The sequence below is a fragment of the Anabrus simplex genome, chromosome 4 (genome assembly GCF_040414725.1).
Source record: "Anabrus simplex isolate iqAnaSimp1 chromosome 4, ASM4041472v1, whole genome shotgun sequence".
Taxonomy (NCBI): Eukaryota; Metazoa; Arthropoda; class Insecta; order Orthoptera; family Tettigoniidae; genus Anabrus; species Anabrus simplex.
The window spans coordinates 123,854,783-123,863,627 of record NC_090268.1 but is presented as its reverse complement, the minus strand read 5'-3'; positions in this window follow the sequence as shown (position 1 = coordinate 123,863,627).

Sequence of the window (8,845 nt, the reverse complement as noted above, 5' to 3'; positions counted from 1 at the left end):
ATCGTACCGGCCAACATTGTGATTTTTCGACGAATAGAACTTGAACCAGCTAACCACGATGTCAGACCATATATACAGTACTTCACGCCTTAAGGATCATAGCCACAAACCGGGCTAGCCCTTCGACTAGTCATAAATGAAAAAGTCAGAGAAGAATGAAGTTTGGAAAGACAGATTCGTAAAGTTCATGAAACGAAAAGATCTCCTAAGGCTTCGTACATTTAATACTGTTGCAGTTAGGGGAGAACTAGAGTTGAGCAAGAGAGGTCGATACTTAGGAGCTTGACTCAAGTGGAAAGAATGCTAGACTCAGGTAGGGGAACTCGCGGTCACCAAACAACGCTCCCAATTCAATAGCCCCTGGGGTTCATATAAATCGTAATCAGTATTTCTGTAAGAATCAGCCACCACCACTGTACTCGTTGTCGTTTCTGCTTCCATCTACTGGCACGTTCTGAACTACGGAGTATTCGCTGAATTTTCCGCGTCGTTTATGAAGCGGTTCGGGATTTACCCGTGCACAAGCTAGAAGAAGAAAAAATAATAATGAATATATCGTGTGTCTATAAATAATAATAATAATAATAATAATAATAATAATAATAATAATAATAATAATAATAATAATAATAATAATAATAATAATAATAATAATAATAATAATTGTACCGGGCGGTACACCTCTACGCGACGCAAGTTCAAATCTTGCGCCAATTGAAACTTCTCTACTGGAGAAACCCGGAACTTTAACCACTGAACTAACTCTAATAGTTATCAGAAGAGGTCACTGAGTGTTTTTGATTTTCTTTTATTTTTCATTGATCAAGAAGTGTGAACATTCTCTAACAGATGTCTCTACTAAAAACTATGATTACGCACTCTGGTGCGAAGGAATGAACTTTCTTGAAGAAATTTTGTATTCAAAAGTTGTTGTCTTTACTAAATTTTGTTCTTTTATTTTTTGGGTTGGCAATATTAATCCTTCCTTCCGCCAGTTTTGAACTTAGCCAATCCCAAAATTTCTTTAATTTATTGTCAACCAATAGTGTCTTTCTTCTTCGATGTTGATGTATAACTTTTAGCGACCCAATAAAATTGAGGGGGTGTGTCTACTCATTCTTGAAAGGTCTCGAGTTCTCCACGAGAGTATAAAAACTGCTGATTTTCTTGTCTCGGGGCCACTAGTATAACATCTAATTCTGTGTGTGGATATGTAGCAGGGGGCGGGAAGAGCCTCTTTCTTCTAGCAGCAGTTCTTCTACAAGGTAATGGCCTTTTAATATCTTTATTTCTTCCTAGCTCAGCAGTTTAACTCTCGGGGAGGGTTCGAATCCTTTAATATGTAACCCATCTTGTTAAAATGTAAATTCCTTTCTGTCTATGTAAAATCTACAAATCTCTTTCACTGTACAGCGCGGATATAGAGTGCTTTACCCTCTCGAACTCCCCTTCATTTTGAAATTGAGGTGACTACGTTTTCATAACCGTTTCTTCTCTTCTTTAATGTATTAAAGTTTTCTCATACGGGTCACCCCCCTAGCTTGGGATTAGCCCCTGTATTGTCGGCCTAGCGCTACATACGTTTTAATAAACTTAAGTGTAGGAGTGCATGTATTCGCCTCCATTCAATTTTGTATTTTGGGCCATGTAATTAACCTGATGTTTTGTTTTCTTCATGTGAAGGCCCTGTAGGTTGGGTATTAAATGCCCCTACTTCTTTGTGTGCCTTGAGGGCAGTTAGAAGTGAAGTTTGTTGTGGCCTTGGATAGGCTTGTAAAGTTGAGAGCAGGTCCGCTCTTTCTGGTATTTTGGAAAGTGTCTCTAGGAGGCTTAACGTTGTAATTAGGAGCAAGTGCTCCTTGGCATGATGGGGTTTTCTGCCCCTTTGTTCAATTTTGTACCTTGGTAAAGTTGGGCTAATAGCTCAAGGATTGTGATTGTGGGGCTCGAAGCCCAGACCTTGTAATAATCCCCTAACACTTGTAATTTCTTTGTATCTGATTTTGGCTTGTTGTTGACTTGTTAAGTTTTCAAATTCTATGTCACCATTGTTAAGTTTTGAAAATATAACCTTTGTTGAAATTTTAATTCATCTTTCGAACTTGTAGTTAGACCCATTCCAGCCCGCACCTTCTTTCACCTCTGCCTTCCACGGATAACTCCGTAATAATAATAATAATAATAATAATAATAATAATAATAATAATAATAATAATAATAATAATGATAATGATAATAATAATAATGGCGTGTGGCCTCCGAAGAGGCCTGGTACAAGTTTTTCGAGTTGACCTGCGCGTCTATGATGAATTATAATGAAGAATACGTCACACACATTTAGTCCCCAAGCTATCGGAATTAACCAATGCAGATTAGAATCCCCGACCCGGCCGGGAATCAAACCCGGGACTCCCTGAACAAAAGACCAGCACGCTAACCATTTAGCCATGAAGCCGGACATCTATAAATTAATAGTGAAGTACGTGAAATCAGAACTCATTCCCTTTTATGATGAAAACCTACAACCTGCTTTCCAGTCAATGACCGGGTCAGGAATGGGATGAATGAAGCCCCAACTTGCGGCGACGGTAGTAACTGTGCCGGCTGCCGAGGCCTGTCGCACTCCTATGGGGTAATGATTAATGACTGACAGATGAAATGAAGTGATGGTGGCAAGTAATGCTGGAATGAAAGATGACAGGGAAAACCGGAGTACCCAAGATAAACTTGTCCCGCCTCCACTTTGTCCAGCACAAATCTCACATGGAGTGACCGAGATTTGAACCACGGTATCCAGCGGTGAGGGACAGACGCACTGCCGTCTGAGCCACGGAGGCTCTTCATTCCCTTTTACATTGTCTTAACTCCTTCTCACGATCTACTTTCAAACACTGCACGTTCCATAATATTTTATTTTCACAACACTCATTCACTCAAGGTGAGTTCTTTGTCTCACACTTGTGTATAGTTTTATAGGGGGTCATATATCTGTTCTATGCTGTGTGCTCCACTTGAACGTATGGATATGACGGTCATGATCAGGTCAGTAGGGTAAAGTCATTGAAACTGTCAAAGTAGCATACGACACATTTTTTTTTATTTTTTTTATTTTTTAAACGGGTTCATGGGATGTTCAGCTAAGAAGTTCACTTCTTCAGTTCTGACATGTACATATTCACATTTACGTTGTAACAGTCGTCTTAACTTGCACAGGATTTGTTTTTCTTTTTATTTACTGGGATAGTCGATTTAAATTGAATGCGATTAATTTTTCCATTCTCAATGATATTCACCTCAAGTCGAATGCGATTTACTTTTCCATCCATTGTGGAACTCGACTCAAGTGTAATGCAATTTACATTTAAATTATCTGTGATATTCGACTTAAATGGAATGTGATCTACTTTCACGTTCACTATGATATTCGACCTAGGTCGAGTGTTCTTACTTTTTCATTCACTGTGATAAGTTTACTAACGAGGAAAACTTCTTCAGCGTCTCCTTTTTTCGCCCGCTTTTTCCAAACTTCGGTAAGGTCCCGTATGCGGACTGGGTCGCCGTGTTTTACAGCTGGACGCCCTTCCTGACGCCAACCCTAATCGCTATTGTATACTTTTGTGGTAGGTGGTAGTGTGCGGTGTTGTGTATACAATGGCCGACAGACTTATTGAAACAAAGAGCTGTTTGGCTTTAGTCAAGTTTATATTCATCAGAAATTGATAAGCATTGTTCCACTTGATTTTGCACTCTATTTGTACCTTCCTACCCTACAGTTGAGGACATCTGTGAACTAACGACTAATTCAGGAAATGAAGTTCTGAGAAAATTGCAATCAAAGTTTTGGAAACTATGCCAAATAAGCACACATATATACTGTATATGCTATTATTTTGAGGATATTATATGACAAGGATAATGCTTTCCTCGGGATAAGAAGTATTTACTTCTCGAGACACTACTTATCTATCGAATAAGTTTTATTACAAATTACAAATTAAATCTTTAGTCCATGAACATATATTAGCTTAATTTCTGATTTAATAAGTGTTTGCTCCAACACTTAACTGTATATTTATCAAGTAAATGCGTTTAAATCATTGCGAAATACATTTCGTAAGTCGTTCGTTCATGAAAAAGCTTTGTTTACTTATTTTCGGAGTGAATAATAACTAAACTTGATTTTTAAACAAATCACGTTACAGAAATATGTCAGTAAATTGAAGAGACAGATGTAATGTTCATTATATATCTGGTTCATTTTCTCCACTGTCACTTACAGAACCTTCTAAGTTATTAATGTCATCAGAAGACACAATTTCTGCATTCTGCCTCAACCACTCTGAATTTTCTGGAGTCATAAACTTGAGCAGGGATGAATGCCACTCTTTTTTTTTTCTTTTGCTAATATACTCTATATACTCTTCCATAGTAAAGAAAGGTAAAAATAACTTAATTGTTATTTATTCTAAATTAAAATCCCACTCTGTTGACTCTTCTTGTTAAGTTCGTAGTTTTAGTTAACTCCTTTGTTTCTACTGATACCATCTACCGCATCATTATCATCACTTATAATTTTAGTAATAATACAGGTTAAAAATCATTAGTAAATATCTTGTTAAATTACGTCCAAAACTGAAGAATTTAAATGTTTTAGATTGCCCAGATAATGTGGTTTCATATCATTCGGTTGTATCTTCTGAAGCACAATAAATAAATAAATAAATAAATAAATAAATAAATAAATAAATAAATAAATAAAGAAAGAAAGAAAGAAAGAAATACACAAATACATAAATAAAATAAAGGTAAGGAAACAAAAAATGCAGTAGGAGAGGGTGAAACCCGGTGTCGGCACATTGCCTACTCCTGTTGAATAATGAGGGTATCGGAAAAACAAAGGGAAGAAGCATGAAAGTGATTACTGGTTTTCCTTTTCTTTGCTACTGGTTTTAAGAGACACCGAATCGGAAACGTAACGATGGGATAGGACAGTGAAGAAAGCGACCATGGCCTTAATTAATGTTCAGCTTCACTATTTGCCTAGTATGAAAATAGAAAACAACGGAAGAACATATTCAAGGCTGCCGACGATGGAGTTGGAACCCACCATCTTCCAAATGCAGGCAAACAGCTTCGCGACCTGAACCGCGCATTCAGCTCACTGGGTGATTGTTGTTTTAAGGAGAAGTAAGTAAACTTGTGTCCTCATCCCGAGGTAGAGCAGCTCTTTTCAGGCTCACCCTTAATGGATGTGAGCTGCATGTACAATTTTAATCACACAGGTTTAAAATCGTTCGTAAATATCTTATTAAATGACGTATATAAGTGAACCTTTTAAATATTGTTTTCGATTGCCGAGATAATGCGGTTTCACATCATTCGGTTGTATCTGTCTGGCCCGCCTGCCATTCTTAAATACGTGGTAGCATCGGGAATCGAACTGGGGCCTCCGAGGACGACAGGTAATAGAGCTAACCATTACGCTACGGAGAAGGACTTTAGGAGAAGTAAAATCGATAATGAACTCCTCCTAACTCTGACCAGAAATAGACAAGGAAGAGGTACGACTCTTCTAACACTTTAAGCTAGTTGTTTTACGTCGCACCGACACAGATAGGTCTTACGGCGACGATGGGACAGGAAAGGGCTAGGTGTGGGAAGGAAGCGGCCGTGGCCTTAATTAAGGTACAGCCCCAGCATTTGCCTGGTGTGAAAATGGGAAACCACGGAAAACCATTTTCAGGGCTGCCGACAGTGGGGTTCGAACCTACTATCTCCCGAATACTGGATACTGGCCGCACTTAAGCGACTGCAGCTATCGAGCTCGGTAACACTTTAAGAATGCACTGGCAAAAGAAAGGGTAGGTCCTCGAATGGTGTGAAAATGAAAAGCTTGACAAATCCAATCATGTCAGGATCGAAGCAGGAAAAAGGAGGTGAGGGCCCTGATGTCACCATATTGCGCTGCCAAGCTGAGAGCTGCTGGGTGGATTACTTCATCAGCAATCAGTAGTAGGTTTTCTGTCCGACTCGTTGGCTGAATGGTCAGCGTACTGGCCTTCGGTTCAGAGGGTCCCTGGTTCGATTCCCGGCCGGGTCGGGGATTTTAACCTTAATTGGTTAATTCCAGTTGCTCGGGGACTGGGTGTGTGTGGCGTATTCAAATCATCCTAGGTAGGGCCCTCATCTTCATAGACATGCAGGTCGCCTAATAGGCCGTCTACTAGAAAAAGACCTGCACCAGGCCTCTCCGGAGGCCATACGCCATTATTACAGTAGGTTTTCTTATATTATTCTAGTCTAAAGGTTGGGAAATCAATTTCCATAACCATTATGTAGGCTCTTGAAGACTTTCTTCAGGTGTTATCTTGTAGTTTCTATTGCGAATATTTATGCGTTCAGTGCAAAATGTTTACTAGCCAGTTTATTCCTCACTTCCTTGCGCAAGAATGAAAAATGTGACACTTCTGACGTACAAACAATATTGCAATGAATCAGTTTTACTTCCAAGATTACGAGCTGCATTTAAATTCAGTGCATCACATTTGTACAGAAGTTAATATTCTGTGCGGTACTTCGGATGCAGGGGATGAGAATGCAAAGACGTGACTGGGCGCAGGAATAAACTAGGTCACTTCTGCATTTTTACTGGATCTTTACTCATTCCATACTACCGTGGTTTATTGTTGAAGTTTGGGGTGATACCCAGTTTGCTCCAGGTTGAAAGTCATCCCTGATCCAAACACCTATTTTTGCTTCGTAACAAAAAGTCTCACTGCTGGTGGCTCCTTGTTAGAAGATGCCCTTAATGATTGTGAGCATTTTTGTTAACCGTCAGCCTTATAGAATTGCATTTAACTTGGACCCTAGTGTAAAGATGACCTTGACGGAAAAGCTTCTGCTCATCCTCAGTTCTGTTAAATTAAACGCAAGTTGACTCCTTGTAGAAAGTTGCCCATAACTGAACAAATGTGTTAAAATAAATTACAATTCCAGAATTCGAAGTTGTCATTTTTAAATTACATTCACCATTTCGGAAATTGAAACTATTCCGAAATTTATGTTAAACGTTTCTGAATTCCACTATACTTCTTCCGATAATGAATGAAGCTATTTCGAACTGATTTGCACTTATACCGAAATTTAGGTGTAGCTATCTTCATTTCGTGTTTCCGTTTTTTAATTGTTGGATCTCCCAGTCGTATTACAACTAATGAACTTCATTCCAATTCCGTACTGACTTTAAATATCTAAGATAAAATTCTAACAAGAATTTAATTGTATTAAGTCCACCAATTCAATACAAATTTGCCATTTAATAAATGGTCTGTCTGAACTGCTACATAGTAGGACATGTTTCGATCTAGCTTAGAGGTCATCTTCAGCTTAAAATGATGATGATGATGATGATGATGATGATGACGATAATGCTTGTCAATTCAAGGGGCCTAACATCTAGGTCATCGTCCCCTAATGGTACGAAATGCGACGAAACGTAATCACAATTTAAAAGTTGCAATTTTATCTTAGATATCTTCAAGTCTTGTTACGAGATTTGAAATTGATTACCACGGAGGGGGTAATAAGGAGAAGTCAGTTCAAGATCCACTCTTAGCCATTTCTGAAGTGATTTCACACCCTTTCCCAATTCAACTGACACAGAGTTTAGGGATGACACCTAGCTGAAGCCAAACCTGCTAACTTCCTGATATCGACAACATTTATTACATATTCATTCATCAACACAAACATCACAACATGAAAGTCATCGACAGATGATGCAAGAACTAAGCACACAGGGCTGTGGCTATTTTTCCCCATGTTCCTAACATAAAGGATTAACAATTATATTCTATTGCTTGAAAGTTATCTGTGGGTATATTCCAAATGTTTCCTTTATTGCATCCGAGCTTTAGAATATTTGTGTCAACATTTTTGACTTTTTGCACGTTTTGACGCCTTTATCATTAAAACAAACAATAGAAGGGTTAGTTGATTGTATCAATATCGGTGGTTTAATGATGATGATTACGATGATGTTTATTGATTAAAGGGGCCTAAGAGCTAGTTCATCGGCACCTAATTGTACAAGGTGTAAAGATATTTAAAACTTCATAATGTATCCACTGACTAGGATCTAAAACGAATGATGATGAAAAAATGACCATGAATCAAAAACAGTCAGTAGATCCAATTCACAATTCCTTATTTTCAGGGATGATGCTTGTTGAAACGGGTCGAAAAACCAAGTCACCGGCCCCTCATAATGGTACTAATTACTGGTAAAGCAGAAACATGGTGTTCCTCCTATAGTGGTACTAATCACAGATAACGTAGACTCATGGTGTTTCTCGCATAGTGGTACTAATCACAGATAATGTAGACCCACGGTATGTAACACACAATGGCACCACTCACAGGTTACACAAACCTATGGTGTTTCGCACATAAGGGTACTACTCACAAGCAACGCAGACCCGTGGTGTTCCTCACATAGTGGGACTAATCACAGGCCACGTATGCTCATGATGTTTCTCACACAGTGCTACTAATCATAGACAACGCAGACCCACGGTGTATCACGCATTATGGCAACGCTCACAGGCAACACAAACCCATGGTGTTCCTCACATAATGGTACTACTGTTCTCACGGGCGCCAGCTAAACCCGTGGTAGTTCTCACTTAGTGGCACTAATTGCAGGGAACTTATACCCATGGTGTTTCTCATAAAGCGTTACCACTCATAGGTAACGCAGTCCCATTCTGAACGCAGTGAAACTGACTGGTGGAATGTACACGATGACCATTATCACGAACATTGTCCAGACCCGTAGTGTTTTTCG